Source organism: Patagioenas fasciata, chromosome 3 (assembly GCF_037038585.1).
Source record: "Patagioenas fasciata isolate bPatFas1 chromosome 3, bPatFas1.hap1, whole genome shotgun sequence".
Lineage (NCBI taxonomy): Eukaryota > Metazoa > Chordata > Aves > Columbiformes > Columbidae > Patagioenas > Patagioenas fasciata.
In genome coordinates, this window is record NC_092522.1 from 34033132 (window position 1) to 34054210 (window position 21079).

The following is a 21079-nucleotide window of genomic DNA, read 5'->3' on the forward strand; positions in this document are numbered from 1 at the left end:
ACATAGCATTTTTTAACTTTATTTTGTCATCTTGGAAGTCTGCTCTGCTGTGAGTGGTGCTATTTAAAGGAAACATCTTCCTTTGCAATCCATGAATTTTCTATAGTAGATAAAAGTAAGCCAGTGTATAAGTTGACCTCTCCCTAAAATACTGGAAGTAGCCGTACTTCTCCCTTTTCAGAGCAATGCAATTGTTTAGATTTGCACAGTGATATCATAAGGCAAGAAAGAACTTTTTTTTCTCCATATAGACTTTAGAAAAATGAAACTGTGTGAATCTCTAATTGCTTTCAGACTTTGGTCAGGGTGCTTGAAAATCTAGTATGGCCTTTATTAAAATTATGATGCAGCATTTAACTATTGTATAACAAAGAACTGAAGCCATCCTAATTTCTTTTTTGCAAGAGTCGCCATTTAACAGTTCCGTTCTCCCGGTAATCCTGTGCAGGGACTTTACTTGGAGCTGGGTAAAAGTCAGATGATTACTGTAGGGTTGTCTTTGCAACCAAAGAAAGTTTCAGATGCAGAGGTCATCTTAAGATCAGGTTTGAGGTTTTGCCTCATTGGGTGAGTTCTTAATTTTGCAGAAATCATCCTGTGCATTTCAGTTGATTAAGTGAACAAGTAATGCACCCCCACGTGTTCTATTAGCTTTATATTTAACATTATATTCAGAAGCAGAGTTCACAAATATTTCAGTGTTTTGTAAATGTCAGTGTGAGAATCATATAGACCACATGCTGTAGAGAGGAGGAAAAAAAAAAAGGAAGAAAAAGGTCTCATGAGCTGCAAACCCAGTAAGTAAAATTTAAATAGTGGGGGGCTTGTTTTGTTTTTTAAACTACAGCAATTTGAATTTCAGTGTCTGATTTACGTTTGTGTTAAAACAGCTTGTGGACTAAATACATTTTTTATTTACTTTCAAATGCTTTAAAGTATTTCTGAAGAAAAATAGAGTTAAAATCTATAAAGAATTCTAATTTTTTTTTTTTATAATTCATTTATATGCATTCCCTAAGTAGAGCAGATTTTGCTAATATCCGTAATGGCAGATGTTTGTTTTAGAGCACACAGTTTTCATGTATTCATAGCTTTTGGAGTGAATAGAAATATATAGTTATTATACTGAATACACTTCAAGACTGGTGCAAATTCAATACTTCAGGCAAGATAATATAGCTCTCTGTATGCAATGGAATCACTGATGAACCCATTTTATAATAACAGTTTTGGGGATAGGATTGTCTGGTTAAACCCCATAACTGGAGCGATTTGAACATCTGCTATCTTGACTTTGGGCAAGATTCTTCTCTCCGTCAACAGATTTCTCTGGAAAATAGGAATATGACTGCCTGTTGTGCTGCAAGGCTAACACTAAATAAGTGGAAGTTTTCCTTGAGAGAAGAAGCTTGATAAAGGATGGAAAAGAACTTGAGTTTTAGATTTTGTTAGTAACTACCTACTTTTCATTGTCAGAGTAGAAAGTACTTTGTGTGAAGTATTGAAATTGCAGTTATTAAAATATAATTTACCTTTTTCAGAATCTTACATGAACTTTTTGTTTTCAGGGTTTTTTGCTATATTTTCAAGGATCTGTTATTGTTAAACACTTTTTGCTGACTGTAGCTACGAAATTGTAATCAGGGGTCATTCAAAATCCTTTCTTGGGACACTTTACTGAATACGGTACTTTTGTGTACACATGCAGGAGTTGCTAGGTCTTAGTTAAACTTTAAAATTTGAGTGGCAAGTTGACCATAACGAATAGGTTTTTCTCCTAGTGTGTGATGGTGTTGTGGATTTCAGAATTGATCTTGAAACAGCAAAACCAAAACAAATGCTGAAGACTCTACTAATGAGTTTCACGATTAATTTTCTTTTTTTTTTTAATTTTTTAAAAAACTGTCATGCCTGTTCTTTATTGTTACAGAGCATAAATTATGCATGCTCAAGAAGGTCAGACATCTAATGTGTGTAAGATATATTTTACTTCATTTAGTCTTCATACGATATAATTAGTATCAGAAAAGACATTTCTTGTTTTGTTCAGATACAACTTTGAAGGGTTTCATTGTGTTCATTTCAGATGAGCATATACATCACTAAATGTTATTTGGCTTCTCTTAGGTAGATTAAGCATTTCCTTTACCTGTGCTCGAGTGTTTGACTAGGGTATGTAAGGAAATAATATATTGTTCTTCAAGTGTTTTTCTGAATTTTTGGAGAGGGAGAAGGCAAGGGAGACTTTACGTATGCAGTAGTGACTTGTTTGATGGCGTCTCTGAAGGTCTGAGTGCTCACAGAGACTCTCCACCTAGGATTGCCAAACCATTTGGCATATTAGGATGTGATTCACCTTTTCATGTTTCTGTTTCTTTTCAGCACCACAGTCCCCATTATGTACAGATTTCCAACTCTCTATTGCTCCAGAAAGGCTGGTTTGGGATATGAGCTATCAAATAGCACAGGCTTGTGTTTCTCTGTTCTTTTCGGGCTCATGGCCCATTTCCTGAGCCTCATCAGGAGTCAGTGGAACTCTTGCCGCCAGGATCGCTCGATGGATCGCTTGGGTCGCCAGGCACAATCTTCCTTACAGAGGATGGTGACTCAGTGAAAGACTGAGTAGGGAATACAAACATCTTTCTTCTATGCCAGTGTAGCTACAAACTATGGGAACTACAGGCAAGAGTTTAATTTGATTGTTACTGCCTTTGGAGAAGGAATCCTTTAAGAGTCCTGAAGTAATTTGCAAACAACCTTGTGGAAAGCTGATGCAACTTATACTGTCCAATATAATCTACACTGGTTTCTCTGTCATGTTATTTTTTTTTTCCCCCCTAGGGAACAAGACTCCTGATTCCGAATTTAACATACAGTAAGAGTAGTGGAAGCAGTTTCTCTTTACTGTGTATATTGCAGATATGCAGACTACAAAGGTTGTATTTGAGAACTTGCATATGTTTCATTTCTTTGCCCAAACTCTTTTAACCATATAAAATATCAACATGAAATTATTTTGTTACCAAATTAAGTTTTTTTAGTTACAAATACCATATGCTGCTGAAGTCACAGCTATCATCTCTTGGAGTTGTATTTACTTAATAGTTTGAGCGATTCTTTCTAGCAGTACTGTTACTGCTGACATTACCAGCGCTGAAAGACTGCATAAAAGCCTTTGAGTGGATTTGATTTGCTTTAGCACAGGTGAAACTGAAGTTGTTGCAGCATTTCTGGTCTGAGAAACTTTGGATAACGTGAGGCATGCAGTATTTCTTCTGTCATTTGTAGTGAGGCCAACCTGGTTCCACTGGAGCAATTTTACATCGGTAAGAGATTTGGAAGACAACGTGGAAAGAATCCAACCTTCCAGTTTCATAACAACACTAGAAAGACTGAGAAAAGAATCTGTCTTTAAACATCTGGAATCTCTTTCTTCAGTTTGCTAGTTTTGATGTTGAGGGGTTTTTTATTCATTCTTCTCCCCTCTGTTCCTGGGAGACATACGGTCAGGGTTTTTAATTAGATAGAAGATTGAAGTTTCTGTTAAGTATTATTCAGAATAAATGCAAATAATGGCATTGTTAAATTCAGTAGGATCTGAATTTTATTACTAGTTTCCTATTTTTATAGAATGCAATTAAATATTTTCCTTCTTTTCCCTTCTGCTCCATTCTCCTCAAATAGCAATTCAGGACTGACTTCATAGGTTAGTATACATTAATCTCAGATGAGCTGGACTTGAAGTGTACTGTTAAAGATTAGGTAATTCCGGTCTGAAATGATTGTCTTAGCGTTCTTAATACTGTTATCCTTTCTGGAAATTTACTGCTACTTCTGTGTAGCTGTGTAATCAGTCGCATTTCAGGAGGTTGTTTGCTAAGAAACAGGCACTAAACTTCATCAATTGCCAAGACTTTAAAAATTCTTTTAAAGACTTTTTTTTTTTTCTTAGTGCCTGTTCTTGATGGCTCCTTCTAGAGAACCCAATGGAAAAGTCACAGCAATGAGGCAAACAGTTGCTTAAAAGCAAATATCTCTCCACAGAAAGCAATGTGGAAGCGAGGCTTTTTCTCCTTTTGTTCCTTAGTTTCCCTGGGATGTAGCCACCTTTCTCCCTTAGGTTCTTGTGAAAATCACATCTGGTATCTGGCTCTGTAGCCACTAAAGCCGAAATCTGTCCCATAGTTCTTCTTACAGGGTTTGATTATGCACAGCTCTCAGCGCCAGTGCATGCAAGTAGTGTATTCTCTTACTGTGAATGCTCAACCAAAGCTTCTTTTATGCCCTATCACAATGGGAGGAAGAGAGCGGACGACCATTAATCGCATTGTTTGAATCTGCAGCTAGAAATCAAAGTCAAACTTTTTCTCCTTGTTACTCCAAGACTGGATTGAATTCATTATCTCGCTGCCTTCCCTCGCTTCCTGCTGCACTGCTTATCCTGGCCTGGAGTGCGTTGCTTCCCCTTCCCCTTCCTGCCAGCTTCATCTCCAACTAAAGTCTGCCCTAGCAAAACTGATTCTTTCTTGGATATCGGTATTTGGAGCTGTAATTTCCTGTAAATCCTTCCTTGCCGAGATCTTTAAAGCTTGCTGCAGTTAGGATAAGTAAAAGCAGTCACATAGATGACAGAATCAGTTGAACGGCAGAGTGGCTTTTCCTCTTTGATTTGTCTTGGAAATGCTACTGAAATATGTAATTGCTGTGGGGTGAAGTCACTGTTTTCATGTGGCAGAGAAACTGTGTCTATTGTTTACAGTTCACTCTTAGGAAAAAACTCATTGCAAATTGTAACATTTGTGTTTTGTTACAAGTCTTGTGGATAAGTTAACCTGCCTTTATATGGCGATAATGAGGCATGGAGCTGCCAATACAAACCACCACTTCTTGTACGTTTTGCATTTGCGAATATAAAGACAATCCATAGGTAAAACAGAATAAATAGAAGATACTCTCCTATTGTTAAAAGACCATTCAGATTACCAAAGCAAAATTAAACTTATAATTGAAAAGACAGAAAAAGATTTTTAAAAAATCAGACTAAACTGGTTCTATGTGTCAAAAGAACACATGTGCGTGTCTATATATGTAAATATGTATATTTTTGTAGTTTAAGGAAATAATTTATAACTGAAAAATTTCTTGTTAGTGCCTTGAAAACATTAACGTATTTGATATGTTACATCAGAAAAACAAGTGGTTCCATTATGGTTTTATCAAACATATTAATAATCGATAAAGGTTGTAACAGTATTGGTATATTTATTTGTATTGATTTAGCATAAATGGTTTTTATGTTCAAATGACCAAGTTACTTACTGTTTTAATTTTACATTGTCACTGTGCCTGTATGAAGTCTTCCTATGGATAGTAAGTTCTATCACTTAACTGGAAGATGCTAGAGTGGTTGACTTAAAGTTGTCTTATCAGTGCTACATGTTCCTGTTGCACTGTTTTTGTCTCACCAAAATAGCAGTGCCCGTCTCACTAATTTTGCATCTACTTGGTCCCCACCACATTCATATTTATCTGAATGAAGAAAACCTAAGCAACTTCAGTCATGTTTCCATCACAGTTGGTGACAAACCTGCAAAGTGAGCACGTCCTTTATTTGATGTTGTTGAGGTGGCTGTGTCTCGATATTTGAATCCCTTTGCCGAAGAACAGCTGTGTTCTGTAAGACTGGGTATTTGCTTTTGCTTCCTGTTTCTGCTTGTGGCCTAGAGATGATTTTTATATTGCTTGTCACAGAAGCACAGAAATAGCTATTTGAAAACTAAGTAAGAAGTCAAAATGAAAACAGAAGATGGCTAAGAGCTTCTGCAAGTAAGGAGTATGCAAAGTTCACTCAAATTGAACCAGCAACTGACTCTGCAGCAAAACATAATGTAAGGCATTTTCAGTGTTTTATCAACATGTGCTAGCTGAGGTATGAAAAAGTCATTTTTACAAACTGCAGGACAATAGGTAATGTAGTTTAGAGTTAAAATATTATATAGACCATAATCTTGACACTATGATCTTATTCCTCCTGCTAGTATTGTTGATGTCCTTCATATGGAAAACAGCAGAGATCTCCTGTGTGTGGTAATAATTGCATTTATATGATATTTCTTATAATTGTAGAACATTTTATATGGTGTGTAAGCTTTACAACATCTTTATAAGATGTGATTTTTACATGGAGAAACTGAGCCAGAGATGCTGCCGTTCCTCCAGACTGGGAGGATTCTGGGCTAGTGCATTGGTTAGTGATTACAGGATTCAGGAAGCTGCCTCAGCAAAGAAGTTTTTGTGCCTTTGGATAAATCATCGATTTACTCCACATCTCAATTCTCTTTGTGCGTGAACACTGTTGTTAAATCGGACTGCCAGGGGTAAAATGTGTGGAGAACTGAATCAAGCAGATATGGCTGCAAAGAAACAAGAGCATGCTGGAGCTGAGGTTAATCTTCATGATGCCCATGGTACCCGCCTGGACTCAGGCAATGTGAAGAAAAAGGCTACATAAAACTAATTGATAGTTCCATGCTGGATGCTGCATGACGGTAGCCTTTTAAATCCTTTTGTTAACAAGAAAGTACTTTTCTGATTCTGGAGGAATATATTGTATTTTCTTTGTGTGTGTGTGTGTTTTGGTTGGTGGTGGGGTTTTTTTGGTTTGTTTGGTTGGTTCTGTTTGTTTAGGTTTTTTGTTCATTTGTCTTTCTTCAATGCAGTACTTTAGAGCCTCCAGCTAGTAGCAAGTGTTTTACTTTTTGCCTTAGCCCATCCAACTATGGCAGGTTTATGAGGCAGAGTTGCTTTCCGGGAGCTGGGAACTAGAGCTTGGGTTCAGTTTGCAAAAGGAGGCCTAGCAGCTACATGCACCCTATTACAATTCTCAAATCAAAACTTCCAAGTAATAGATAACTAAAGTACAATATGTTTAAAATAGGAATTTCTGAATTGCATACTTAGATGAAGTAAATACATCAAATTGTTCAGTCAGTTTAGAGGAAAAGCAATTGGTGCAGATTCTGGTTTGCTCTGCTTCCCTTTCCTGTCAGTGGCTGATGATGGCTGAGGCAAAGATCTGACATGCAGGTTTTTTCCCATAGGATCAGCACTAGGCAGTCTTTTCAGAATTTCCATTAACACTTTGTCACTTCCAAGATGCATTAGAAGCCACAGTGTGCTTCACCTGTGACCTCCTTGAGAAGAAAATCAAATTTGGGATATAAAGTCGTGCAATCATATTGACATGAAAGTAATTAATTTTGAAGCTATTGAATTATGACTGAATCTCTTTTCAGGATCCAGCACTGCAATCCTTATTCACGCAGGGCAAGTGGGGATTGCTGATACACAGGTTGCAAATCAGGTCCTTTATGCTATGTCTCACCTGTGTGACACAAATAGTGAAGAAAAAGCAGCTTAATGAGAGGGTGCTAATTAATGGATTTTTTTAAAATAAAATGTTCCAAATTACTGATTTAGTGTAGAGTCTCGACCACCCCCCTCTTGCCAAGTCTCTTACCCTTATGCTAGTCATTTTAATGTAAGATATGGACAGTGCAGTTTCCACACTATATTGCTTAAAAATTCTTGGAAGAAGAGAGTGGTTGATTATGAAAATAGGTGAAGCATCTTTTATAAGCTGCAGGAGGTCATGTTCGAGATAGGCAGCATGTACACTTTTCCCAAAGTAGAAGTGTGATTCTGCTGGTCCTTCCTAGACTACTGCTTACTCCTTTTGTGAGACAACTTCAAACAGTTAGGGTTCATCCATGACACGTTGTTAGAATATATGTTTATAAAAGGAAACAAGTTGCTTTAGATGATGGAAGAATTACTTTTGAAGAGGAAGATCTTTGGAGGAATTAGTTTTGCTATTGTTATTCAGAATTCATACACCATTAATGTTTAGTTCAAAGTATTTCAACACAATGCTTTTACCTAAACAAAGTTGCATTCATTAATAGTACAGAGAATGGATTTTGATTTGTAATTGATTAACTGTCTTAATGTGTTTACATCAATTGAAAAATGCACTAGCACAAGCAAAAGCGCAATATTGCTCCAAGTAATTTTCCAGCCCTCTGTGTTTCAGTGGCAAGATGGCATTTAAGGTAACTATGCAATGTAACGGATGCTGATTTCATCCTATATTGCAGTTATGGTAATGACTAATAGTGCTGATAAAAGGCAGTTGAGCATTTGCCTAGGGCATGGAAAACTGACTCTAGGGTGAACTGTACCATGATGTCAACATTGTTTGCAATGCATGGATTCCATCATGGCTCTGTGTTTGTCCCGTCTTTAAATAGTCCTTGCTTTTATGCCGAACTCTGTTCTGATATACAGTAAAAATCTTGTATCTGTGGTGGTGCTTTACCGTGTTCAATTATAATCAGTGCTATAGACAAAATTGTGAAGTTTTAAAAAGGAATCTTTCTGCTTTTGATATTGAGGGAATACTTGGGTGGCCTGTATGAAATCAGTTGGTGGTCTAGCTCTAATTCCTCATGGATATGTCAAAAACAAACAAACCAACCCCCTTTGTTATAAACAACACCCTTGCGGATACATTCAGTATGGAACAAGAACTGGGCTGGGGAGGAACGAAATCCTCTATGACCTTTAGATACAACTCCTGGAACACTGTCCATACTGGTAGGGAAAATTGCATAGTGCTCACTGTGTTATTTTGTTACTGGATTTGAGTTTCCGTACATCAGCCTGCAGATATAGTTTAAGAAGGGAGCTCCATCCACTGTTTGCTCATTTCTGAGCAAGCAGAGGAAATTAGCTGCAGAAAGTTGGATTTGGATACTTGAAAAGTAATTTAACTGTGTCTTACCTTTAGGCAAACAATCTAATACTTAAATCTTACAAGATTTCTTGCTTTCACCCTTACTAATTAAACTAACAATTGGTAAATCTTACGTGATTTACGATTCTGCGTATGAGGTTGTATTTTTGCAGTAGAGTGCTCGTCACTGTCAGTCGAAAGAAGGAAGAAGTAGCAGGGACCTCCACTTTCCAACACTGTCTCCTGTTGGGTGTGGCTGAGGAAATCCACATAGTGGTTGATGGGAGCCAAATAAATAAATAAACTTCTTAGTGATATACTTCACAGTGAGGGTGGTGAGGCACTGGAACAGGCTGCCCAGAGCAGCTGTGGGTGCCCCATCCCTGGAAGTGTTCAACGCCACGTTGCATGGAATTTTGAGCAACCTGATCCAGTGGAAGGTGCCCCTGCCCGTGGAAGGGGGGGTTGCGACTGGATGATCTTTCCAACCCAAACCATTCTATGATTCTATGAAAACTCTCATACACAGCACTGTTAGATTTTAGACAGCTACATATAAATGGAAATAGAGTATATTATTTGTGATAGTTTATTACTAAAATCTGGAGATTTGTATTGTCACTTTCTTCCAATATGAAATATGTTTCTTAAGGAACAGCAATAATGTCACATGCAACTGTGATAATTTTTATATTTGTCTATAATGACTTTTAAAGATATGTAAGAAAAATACACCCTATATTAAAAGATAGACTTTTGTTATTACTGTTAAGTTGTTGCTTGACTTAACTTGGATGCGAAGAAGTAGGCTTAGAATTTATACACCTTGAGCCCCTAGATGCTATATGAAACTTATTAATTTGCCGGGTACTCAGAAGGGGTATATTAGGGTTGCATCAATGTTATTGTAGTAACCTATTTTAGAACTTATTAAATAAATTTGATATGCACAGGAAGGTGTTAATGAAGTCTACAAATGGCTCTCTTATAAAAGTGTTTCTTAGAAGGATTCTTTGGGGATGAGGGTCTTAGAAGTTATAACTCATGTTTCTAATTCCAAACGGTAATGCTAATTACTTTAAAATTCCACAGGCAGTTAAAATTGTTTTTGTTATTTGCTGTATGTGTGGATCTCTGCCTAGGTAAATTTGTATCTAGCTTTTTTCAGTATTATCCTGTTTATTAAGAAATGGTATTGCATAAGTAAATACTACAGTGAATAAATACACTTAGATGATGGTATACTTTTCCAGAAATTATAGATAGTAGAATTGGTAGATTGCATAAAATAGACTGGAGACAGAAATGTAGCAAAGAGAGTGTGACTTATCTTACATGGAGTAGTCTGATTCCTGGATGCATGGAGTTTTAGAAACTGCAGAATAACATGAATAATATTGCTTTGCACCTACATCCAGAGGTTTTGTTGATCTAAACCTGTTGAGGTGACTAGGAATGCAGCAGATGGTGTAATTTCAGTCTCTACAACATTTTGTGTTATTGGTGCTGCTGCTTTTAGAGTCCTATCTCTGAACTGTACTGAAACAGCTGTGCAGCCTTAGAGCAGAACACCAAGTATTCACCCAAACCTTTGCATCTGTCATCATTGTAAGAATGTTTCACAATTTGTGTTTGTGGAGGATGAGGATCCTCTGTGCTGCAGTAGTTTCCCGGTGCTGTACGCCCCTCTCGTGTTTGGCTGAGAGCGTTTCTGTCTTATCCCTTCAGATGCAATAACACTGTACTGCTCAGCTATCTGCTGAGCCTAGAAACCCAATGGAGTTTCTCGTTGGAGGATGTTTTACTTTAAACAAACCATTCATGTTTCTGCTTCTGTTGTTTCCCAGTATTCTGCAAACCAGGAATCAGGAACGGGAGGTGCCCCAGCCGAGCAGTCCTGCAGCCGAAAGGCTGCGCACTTCCTCGCCGTGCTCTCCAAAACCCCTTTTATAAGCCCAGCATGAGAATTTCTAGTGTAGTTTGACTGGCAGCCTCCCCCATGCATCTTCAGCAAGGATCACTGTGATGAAACTTAATAAAATTTAATTATCAGCACGTTGCAATGTCTTCTGTGTTTGCCAAAAACATTTTTAGTGCTGGCTGAAGAAATTCTGAGTGAAATTTAGCAGTAGTAAAAGTGGAAACATAACAATGCATTTCTATTGCACACTTAACAGCAAATGTAAATGTTTAGTCTGAGGTGGCTTTCTCATTTATAACCCTATTTCCATTTCAGAAATCTGTATTTCTGTTAGGCTTAGCTCGAATTTCATACACAAGCTGTACAACGTTCAGTTATTTCCATGCAGAATGCTCTTTCTTGTGGAAAAACTTACTGAAGGGAATAGAAATGCTGAGAAAATCAGATCCAGTTGATAGAACTGAGTGTATTTCATTCAGATTGTCATCCGCTGACGACTAGATTCAGGAGAGACGGTGCTCTTTCTTATACGAGGCAAAGGGACATATGCAGGTGCATCTGGAGGAAACACTTGGATCCTGTGTGTCGCTGTCTGTTTTTACTGGGCTATTATCATTGGTTGCTAAACGGCAAGATGCCAGAACTGGACAGGAAATTTTTTTTTTCTTTCTATGAGAGTTTTTGACAAAAATATATCTTGCGTAGAAGCTTCTGTAAATAATGCAGGGTTCTGTCAAAAATCTTCTTTCCCAGCCATTTTGCCAAAAGCTTTTTGTCAAAATAAAAATCTGTACTTTTAACTAAACGTCCTTAAGTAGTATGGGGCTACTGAAACTGAATTTCTTGTACATAGTGTTTTCACTCAGCTTTACATCTTGACAAAAGAACTTTAGAACAAAAACTTTGTGTTGGAGGTTGGGATTGGTTTTTTGTTTGTTGTTGTTTTTGTGGTTTATTGTTTGTTTGTTTTTGGAGGTGCTGTTCTAAATACAGGAACTTGTAAATGAGATCTGAAATACTTGATGCTCAGGTACACAATAGTCAAAACCATTATGATGACAGTTTCTTAAAACCTGAAGAATGGATTGACAAAAATGGAAACATGGAAATTCAGTGTACTTCAGGCCTGTTGCCAATCATGTTTTTTTAGTGTTTCTTTCCTCCATGTCCCAGCATATACTCCCTCTGGCAGCAGCTTCAAAGCAATTCTATCTTTCTGTGTCTGTGCCCACTCCTTCCTAATGAGGAAGATACCTCTGAACCTGTTGCTTTATTTCACAGAATCACAGAATGTTAGGGATTGGAGGGGACCTCAAAAAATAATTTAGTCCAATCTCCCTCCTGTAGCAGGAACACCCAGATGAGGTTACACAGGAATGTGTCCAGGTGGGTTTTGAATGTCTCCAGAGAAGGAGATTCCACAACCCCCCTGGGCAGCCTCTTCCAGTGTTCTGTTACCCTCACTGAGAAGAAGTTTCTTCTCAGATTTAAGTGGAACCTCCTGTGTTTCAGTTTGAACTCATTACCCCTTGTGCTGTCATTGGTTGTCACTGAGAAGAGCCTGGCTCCATCCTTGTGACACTCACCCTTTACGTATTTATAACCATTAATGAGGTCACCCCTCAGTCTCCTCCAAGCTAAAGAGCCCCAGCTCCCTCAACCTTTCCTCATAAGGGAGATGCTCCACTCCGTCATCTTTGTTGCCCTTCACTGGACTCTCTCCAGCAGCTCCCTGTCCTTCTGGAACTGAGGGGCCCAGAACTGGACACAATATTCCAGATGGGGTCTCACCAGGGCAGAGTAGAGCGGAAGGAGAACTTTTCTTGATGTACTACCCCCTTCCCCCCTTCTAACACACCCCAGGTACCATTGGCCTTCCTGACCACAAGGACACAGTGCTGGCTCATGGTCATCCTGCTGTCCACCAGGAGCCCCGGGTCCCTTTCACCTACACTGCTCTCTAATATGTCATTCCCCAACCTATGCTGGAACCTGGGGTTATTCCTGCCCAGATGCAAGACTCTACACTTGCCCTTGTTATATTTCATTAAACTTTTCCCCACCCAACTTTCCAGCCTGTCCATGTCTCTGGATGGCAGCACAGCCTTCTGGCATGTCAGCCACTCCTCCCAACTTGGTGTCATCAGCAAACTCGCTGGCAGTGCACTCTATTCCCTCATCCAAATCATTGATTTAATATATTGAATAATACTGGCCCCAATACTGACCGATGAGGCACTCCACTAGATACAGGCCTCCAACTGGCTCTGCCTCATTGACCACAACTCTCTGGCTTCTTTCCTTCAGCCAGTTCATAGTCCACCTCACTACCCAATTATCCAGACTGCACTCCCTCAGTTTAGCTGTAAGAATGCTGTGTCAAATGCTGTACTGAAGTCAAGGTAGACGACATCCACTGCTCTGCCATCATCTGTCCACCTCGTTATGTCTTCATAAAAGGCTATGAGCTTGCTCAAGCACGACCTCCCCTTGGTGAAGCCATGTTGACTGCCCCTAATGACCCTCTTATCCTTGATATGCCTTGAGATGGCACCAAGGATAAGTTGCTCCATTACTCTCCCTGAAATGGAGGTGAGGCTGACCGGTCTGTAGTTACCTGAGTCCTCCTTCTTGCCCTTTTTGAAGACTGGAGTGACATTTGCTTTCTTCCAGTCCTCAGGCACCTCTCCCGTTTCCCAAGACTTGGCAAAGATCCCACGTCATCACCCAAAAATGGAAGGAGGGAAGCAAAATCACTTGAGCCCCAGACTCTTTCATCATCCATCCCAAGGCCTTGAAATCTTTCTTCATTCCCCTCAGACTGCAGGATGCAACTTCCTCCCCATCTGTCTGGAAGATCAGCAGTGGGTAGTAGTCCACTGAGCGTACCAGGTTGGGGAGCATCCTGGTGATGTCCCTGATCCGGGCTCCATACAAACTTCCCTGTGATGAGGATCAACTCTGCATATTGGGCCCTCTGTCCCTCTCAGAAGGGAATTGTCTACTACAACTACCCTTCTTTCTTTCTTACCAGAGGCAGTTTTGAGGTCTGGATTCAACCACCTCTTCCTGTGTGACCTTGTAGGTGGGCCTTGCACCACAACCTCACCTACCTCTTCTTCGAGATCCAGGGCCTCAAACTTATTACGGAGGGGCACCTGGGGAAGCAAAGCAGGTAGGGAAGGGGGGTGCCCGCAGCACTGAACTGGAACTTGCTTCCAAACCTCGTCATCTTTTTGGTCCCCTACCTCTGTCCAACAGCAACAGGGCAGTCTTGGGTCTTCCCCCTCTGCTTGACAGGGCAGGGGGTCCATCACCTTTTGGGGGGTATCCCCCTGGGGCCTTTCTGACTGGCACGCCAGGGAGTTACTCCACCAGTTGATCTTCTTTTCACACTCCCTGATGGTCCTCGGTGTCTCAACTTCCTCCTTAAGTTTCAGATGTGACAGAGCAGGAAAAGTGTCAAAGGTAATAATTCTCCTACAAGGTCTGTGATAAATCAGTGGTACAGTGGAGAAGGGATCAGCTTTGTGCAGCCTTCAGATGTTGTTAGAGTTCATCAACTCTGGAATGCAAACTGGTAGGAAAGCAGGCTTTGGTAATTCTAGGCTTAATGGAAGCACTTTTCTTTATTGTGGGCATCTCCATTTATTTAATCTGCTGGGTTTTTTTCTTGTTTTTGTTTGTTTGTTTTCCTTAGTGGAATTGTTGAAAAAAATGCTTATTACTTTGACCACAAATTTCTCAAAACAAATGTAATTTAAAAGCACAGGCTTTTGTAGTGGCCATCCAGTCTGGTTTTGTCTTTTTGTGCGCTGCGTGGCTATTGATGCATCACTTTGCTGTCAGGGATGGATCTGGTGGTTAAATGGTTTGCCCTCTTAGCTTTGGCCTGAAGCTGAGCTTGTGCCCCTGTTGAGCACACTTGTGATCTGAGGGGCTTAATAGTCTGAGCGAGTTCGCCATACTTCCCTGAACTGAGAACACGTATTGCAGTGTAATAGTCGTGTCTCTGACACCAAATGGTCCATCACCCCATCTTGAAGACCTCGCATAAACTCTATGCATTAACCTGTCCCATAAGAGAAAAACATCCGATCTGGAATTGTGATTCCTAGCATAAGATGACGGAGGGCTTTAGGAAGCATGTCTGTTGCCAGGGCTCTGAGTTGTCCATCTCATGGAAAAAGAAGAAATCTTCAGTTGAACAAAACCAGCCTGCTCTTCCATGGAGCATCAGCCTAGCAGGACCACCAAATCTCTTCCTTAAATTTTCATCTTTCAGGGGTTTTTGGATCATTTCCTGTTGAAGTTTAACTAAACTGATGTTTTTTGTTGTTGTTGTTACAGTACTTGTTACTGTGGTACATGCAGATTGTGATAAGAAAAAAAAAATCGGATGAAGTTTCTATGGTATCCTTACAGTAGGATTAACAGATTTAATCAATTGGTTGAATGTATTCTGAAAAGCATCCATGCAAAATTAGTTTACTTTCAGTCAGATTCACTGTGCTGATGTCACAGTTGTGCTAATTGCACAATCCAACGTCATCTGTATTTACATGGCTTATATTAATATTTTGATTAGACTTTTTCTTCTGACAGCTTCTTTATTGAAAGGGTCAAATGACCTTGATGTCTAGAAGCTGTTATTCTAAGGGTTACAGGATACACTTATATTGTGTTGCCCAGGTTTAAGTGTTATTTTTTGGTTGTTACATTCAGAGTGTAGATCACCCGTGCCAACAACCACATCTACTTTTAGGTGGATGAAAGATCTTAGCCATGTAGGTAACATTTCAAAGTCCCTTGTTGTCGTTGGAGAAGTGTCCATAGATCTGTTTGGTTTTACATCGACTCTCGGAGCTCTGTTTTGACCTTGGCAGCTCGCTGCTGTGCTGCTTTCATAGACAGGGTTTTAGAACTGAACCCAGATAACTTGATCTTACAGGTGTTTAGCACCTCTACAGGGCGGAAGCTAAATGGACAACTGATGTTACAGACTGTTGAGGTTTTTGTGAAAGAGGACATCAATTTGTCATCAGTTGCCTTTGTTATTTATGTCTGATATATGACTTTCCAGAGGGAAGAAAAAAATGAAATTTACAGGTTAATCAGTGGTTGTGTAACTGTTGAATAAAACTATCATGACAGTGGTCATCGTAGACAGGGGCAAAATTTAGTAACAGTTTTTACTGTAACTCGAATATACTGTAATTTCTCTTGATTCATATTATTCTTGTTAGTGCTATTCATAGAGTGTGTTTGTTTTGGGGTTTTCTAGTGGTTTTTTTGCATTTTTTTTTCTTCTGTTCTGCTGGTTGTCATGGAGCACCTGAAAGAGGTGTCTGAGAGGCTGAAAACCTTTCAGCAGGTGCGAAATCAAGTCAGGTAACTTCATTCATACTGTCTTTTGTAGCATTTAACATTGCAGTTTCCCAAACGTTTGGGGTCCTTGTGCCTGAGGCTATGGTAGCATCATACGTAGACGCACAGTAGGTTTATATTTAGAATTAAACGTAGCAGCTGTTCAGATTTTTAGCACACATTTATGGTGTAAATTAAGTGCCTTGAATTCAAATGTTAGGAAGTATTGGTAGGAAGGATAATCAATAAATAGGCCTGCCTAACTGCTTGGGGAAAAAATTACTAATAATTAGTACTTAGAAAACATGTAGTAAGGAACTTAATTTAAAAACAAATTAATCGACTCTACTTGCTGTTTTGTGTGTACTGAAGGTCAGTTTTGGAGGGTAAGATCTGAGTCCTTTAAGAGTCAGTAGCACCTTGCCCTTGTCTGACCGCACTCTTCCAAGGCTGCCCTGTTTAGGGTACAGCGTGTAGTTGTGTTCTGTGGTCAGGGTCTGCTGTGTCCTCCCTTGAACGGGCTTTGAGAGCAAGTGCCCACCCTGTCTGTAGCTGCTAATTTGTTTAATCCCCTGTGATCCTGCTCGAGCATGTGCTGAAGATTTACCTATGAACCCTCCACATATTCTCAGCAGTTTCTTTTTTAACTGTGATACCAGTGACTAAGCTAATCCATTAATTTATATCCCTTAGTGTTGTTGTATATAAGTATGAATAGTGACTTAAATGTGATGAAGAGCAAACCCAGCTATATTAGTTACCTTTGGGAAATGGATTTTCGCAGTTCTGTAAATCAAAAGCGCCGTTTCATACACATAAATGCTCTCACTTCAAACATGCATCTAAATACTAACTAGAGTTTTGAAGCCACATCATTTGGGGTCATTATGATTGCTTCCTAATTAGTTCTACCTTCGAAAATTTTGCAGTGTTAAGTTTTTGCTGACAGATTTGCTAATTGGCAGATATTTCAGCTGTGAAACAGAGTGAGAGTATGTGCTTTGAATTTTTTATTTTGGTTCCCTGTCTGGAGAAAAGTGTTGTCCTTTTAGATCATGTTGCTCCAAAAAATGGAAATTTCTGAATGAAGATAAAATTTGGGCTTTTATGCCAGGCCCAAATATGAACGGTGTACCCCTGAATTATTCTAATTAAGCAATCACTTTTTTGGAGTCATACTTGAAGCTTATCCTGCAGCATAACGTAGTTTTCCTTTCAGTGTGAGGAAAGAAGATAATACAGACTTTATGGCAAACAGGATTTTGGTTTGATATCATTTTTAGGTGTGTTTCAGCTAATTCTGAAGCAGCTAGCTAGAGTACTGCATAAAACAGACCAAATATGGCTCTAATCTTGTTCTATTTTAGGAAGAGTCTCAGATGTAGCAAAAGTCAGGCCTGTATAAAAGACACTTATGTTCTGCTGTATTTTCTTTCGAAAGACGTGAATGCTGTAAGAGTTGTGTTGTAAACCAAAGAGATTGGCTCTAGAAGCATTTGCTGAGTGTGCTTGGGTAGAATAATCTATTGCTTCTGCTTTCTCGCTACAGCTGACAGGTTTTCTTCAGTCTTGTTATTTGAGTTGATTTCAGATTGATAAAAATGTTTCACCTTTTCAAGATACTCAAATTTTCACTTAAACGTGTGTAAATTATTTGAAGTATATGAAACTTATATTTAGGTTAGATTAATTTTCAGTAAAGAAGATTAAAGCAATGTAGTCAAAAGCTGTTCTGATTTAACACATTGATATTGGACAAGTCCAAAACAAGTGTGTGGTTATATTCTAAAAGTTTTCAATCATATGCTCATATTAAAAAACAGAATGAAAGGTGCTAATCTTTTGTGTAAATGCATATATGTAGTATTTATAATACGTTTAGATTAATTTTGGGAGTCTTCAAATTAAATTAGGATTTCATGTTAAATATGAAAGAAAACATTTTTGACTGAGAAAAATTATTTGAGAGTGCAGAAGAGAACCTATCTGACAATCATTATAACTTTGACACACAAAAAATATTTAATGTGGGCAGGGGGACCCTGTGTACAAATTATGTAGTTAGCAGAAAATATCCCAATAATCTTTTCATAGGTAAATTTACAGCTGCAGTTCTATCAGTAATATTTTACTAAATTATTCTTGCATTCAGATGACAGTTTCTGAGTTAGAGATTTTATTTTTTATTAAGAATCTAAGTGACAACGGACTCACCCTCCTTCTAGGTCATTCATTCTTGTGGGCTATTTTTCTTAGTTTAACACATTATTCCTAATTTCTACTCTAGAATTTGTCTAACTTTTGTTTTCACTCTTTTGATTTCTTAACATATGAAAAAGAGAAATTGTTTGTTTGGTTTTTTAAAAATGAGTTCTTCCTGAATATCATCCTTCTAGAGACATTTAGTTTTTGAGAACAGAAGATGAATTAATGCTGCATTTGTACTGGTTTATTCTTATCTTTCTGAAGAAGAATGATTGTCACTATTAATGTTGGGACATATGAACCAGTAAAAGGTTTGCCATTAGAAACTGTTTGCAAAATGCGTTTATTTTGTACCTGGGTGCTGATAAACACAATGGATTTTTGTTTGCAGAATCATCATGACATTGAAAGATGTTATATAACCGCTGTAGTTTTGGTTAGTGGGAACTCAATATTATGTAAATATCAGAATAACCCAGCTGACTGGAGCAGGAGGTTATAGCACAATCAGATTGATTTTCCATAATGAATGTTAATAATGATCAGTTAATATTAACTACTTCTGGCTGCTGTGTGATAACAAAGGCTCCTGTTAAGTTGGGGATAATGTGACAGAGCTTTTAGCCTTGGATGACATCTCGTACAGGCCTGGACAAAGTCCATCCTGTCAAAATATCGTCAGTTAAAGATGCTGTGGGGGTCTTTGTCCTGCTCTGCTTGCTCCTGCCTCAGTACATCTCAAAATATTTTGAGCAAGCATCTAGATAAGTCACAAAAGTAGAACTGCTTCAAAGGTCATGATGACTTTGCATAATGAGTCCATTAGATGCGGTAATCAATATCAAGCTTTTGGATCTTATGAATATTGATGAAGCAATTGTAACAGGGAGGTAGATGGGGAATTGAGATGCCTTTTGATATAATCAGAGAAACAGTTAATGGCCTAGGTAGAATATGGGTCCAGTAACCACCTTGCAACATTTTGGAACATTCTAAATCATCATTAATAATGGAAAAGCCATAATGGCATTTGCAGGGGGAAAAGAAAAATTGTACAAGGCTTGCATTGCATGGCATTCGGCCCACACAATGCTTCTGCTTCTGGTGTCACTGCATTGTGTGAAATATTGTAAAATCAGTGAATTATGTCACCTTTTTAATAGAAAGCAATATCAAACGTCGAACAAGAAAAGGAGAAGCTGGGTAATAGGTCGCTGCTCACCTACTGCAGCAGCACGCTGAACCTGAGAAAGCTGGGAGAGATGTCTGGCATCCTGCATACTCAGTGATTTGAACTGCTCATCTCTGAGTTGTCTGGTTGGTTGTTTTGCTTTTGTGTTTTTGTCCTTATGATTCCCTCTTTTCCATAGAGGAAAAAGAATTGGGAAGGTTTTGTGAGGAGCCATGGAGCATTAAGCTCACAGTTGTGTCTTCAGGCCTGCACTCAGGGAAGTGGCCGCATCCCTCTGAGCCCCCATAAGCAGTACAGAAACCTCTGAAAATCTCTGCTCTCAGACCTGAAATGTAAGAGCTGGCTGAAATACATTATGCTGGTGTTACGGAGTTAACAAGCACACATGCTTGTCATTGTATTGTGTAATTATCTAATCGCCAGCTCAGTTATCAGTCTGCAAAATGGGTAAACAAAAATTTCTACCTTGCAGAGTTTGACCTGAACATATGTTGATAGCTGACTTGTGAACATATGGAGACTGAGGTCAGTTCAGGCCTTGTCCTGAGCATGAGGCAAATCAGTCAGATGAAAGAGAGCAAGGGAAAAGTTGCAGAAAATGTAAAGAGAAAAAGTTGCTGCTTTATAAACTAAGAGAAGAGTCCCTGACAGAAGCATGCCATTTTTAGTGTGAATTCAGTAGAAAAGCTCTGGCCTATGAAAAGAGGGCTCACAGTTTTCATTTCATGCAGCATTGTCTGCGTAAGCAACAAACATGGTGTTGAAGCCACGGTGTTTTCTCCTTCAGCAGTGGAAATGTATGGCTCTGCATTGAAAGTCTAGGTCAAGGTTATTGTGCTCAGAAATGTTCTTCAGAAATGTGGTTCTCCTGCAACAACCAGCGCAATCACGTTTTTTTAGATAAAATCAGAGGGAAGAATTCAGGATTGCATCTTTTACTTTGGAAAATCGCACAGCTTTCAGATGCAGTGGAAGTGTATGTGATTAACACACACAGCAAGGGCAAAATACAGTTAGAGCGACCAAAAAAAAAAAAAAAAGACAGAGGATATTTCAAAAAATAGATTTCCAGATAGTAATAAGTACATTTAGCTGCAATTGTTCTTCAGTGACTAAAATAAATACCTAAAAATAGATGTTGTCTATAAATAAGTTTTTGGCTTAATGCCAATTTTGTCTGCTGTTTGTGGAAAAGCAGAGGAAAAAAAAAGCAATATCTGTGACTAGTTTTCCACTATATGACCTATTTTGACCCTTACTCTAGCACTGCTGAAATGAGACCAGCATGGCTGAAAATTGTTGTCCACAAGTTCCATGCCAGCAAAGAACTGCGGTAGGGACACTCAAAGGAAAATAGGCATAGCAATTTTGAGAGATGAGTTTGAACTTACAAATGAATAATGGTTTATAACATTTTTTTGTTAAATATCACTGCTAGAATGTGTGACTTGGACTAGATTTGGTTGTCTTTAGTAAATACTCATTAGTTTTTAATTTATTTTAGAGATTATCATTATTGTTATCATTGGTGTGTTATGCCTCTTTTCTATTCTGGAATGATTTTGGAAGGCACTTCTTCTTCCAGATAGTGCCGAGGTGC

General features: G+C 38.7%; 1 protein-coding gene across 1 annotated transcript in view; it reads left to right on the plus strand.

The window, feature by feature from the left end:
- Window positions 1-21079, plus strand: part of PRKCE (protein kinase C epsilon) — a 296138-nt gene that overhangs the window by 114816 nt on the left and 160243 nt on the right. The gene's annotated exons all lie outside the window — the stretch shown is intronic.